The sequence below is a fragment of the Etheostoma spectabile genome, chromosome 15 (genome assembly GCF_008692095.1).
Source record: "Etheostoma spectabile isolate EspeVRDwgs_2016 chromosome 15, UIUC_Espe_1.0, whole genome shotgun sequence".
Lineage (NCBI taxonomy): Eukaryota > Metazoa > Chordata > Actinopteri > Perciformes > Percidae > Etheostoma > Etheostoma spectabile.
This window is the reverse complement of record NC_045747.1, coordinates 6,058,198-6,059,149: the sequence shown is the minus strand read 5'-3', so window position 1 is coordinate 6,059,149 and position 952 is coordinate 6,058,198. Positions and strand designations below refer to the sequence as shown.

Genomic DNA, 952 nt, shown 5'->3' with positions numbered 1-952 from the left:
CTCTCTCTCTCTCTCTCTCTCTCTCTCTCTCTCTCTCTCCCTGTCCAAGCCCTCATTGCAGGTAAAGTGTGGCGCCTGTCGTGCGACAGAGTACTCAACACTGCTGTAGAGCTGTGCCATTTACCCTCAAAACACAAGCTGGAACACACACACACACACACACACACACACACACACACACACATAACACGGCATGATCCTCCTCGATCCTAATCCCTTCTCGCACATCTGTCCATGGCGCGTATGCCCGTCCGACTATCTCGCAGCACCCAGCAGAAATACCAGCCTGGCTTTATGTGACACTATATATATATATATATATATATATATATATATATATATATATATATATATAATATTATTACACAGATTTCAATCACTTCTGTTCATAATTGAACCAAACATGCAGATATAACGCGATGTTGTTTTCAGCAACAACTGTGTTAAAACGGGTGAAATATAGACGTAGGTTAATACCCATCAATAACATCTTTATCCATCACTATTCAGTATCACAAGTCTGCTCAAACACGCACTTAATGCCAACGCCAAACAGAAAAACATCCCCTAGTAAAATCCACCATATGGGCTTCTGTTGCACCAAGAGGACTCAACCCAACAGAGCGTTGGAGTCTGTAGTGCAGGTGCATGCTCGCTCTGCCGTCGCTTGGCTCCATCGCACATATTTTGTCATATACCGAGGATACATAGGCTACAATATTCTTGTTAAATGATCAATTATATAAGTATTGGTCTTAATATGGAAATGTGAATTTTTATACAGTACCTTCACTTATTTCCTCTCCAAAGTATGCGTCCGTTGGCTGAAGTAAAAAGAGAGATTTTTTTCATCCACGGCTATCGTCGCAGGCTTAGCAGCTCGGCGGGAGAGGATGACTGGGAAAGAGAGAGAGAGAGACAGAGAGAGAGAGAGAGAGAGAGACAGAGACAG

At 42.8% G+C, this 952-nt stretch overlaps 1 protein-coding gene across 1 annotated transcript in view; it reads right to left on the bottom strand.

Annotated features, from left to right (window-relative positions):
- Window positions 1–892, bottom strand: part of elfn2b (extracellular leucine-rich repeat and fibronectin type III domain containing 2b) — a 59,614-nt gene extending 58,722 nt beyond the window's left edge. Inside the window, exon 1 of the mRNA XM_032538067.1 lies at window positions 788–892. The gene's annotated coding sequence lies outside the window, so the exon portion shown is untranslated. The remainder of the gene's footprint in view (window positions 1–787) is intronic.
- Window positions 893–952: the final 60 nt, after the last annotated feature.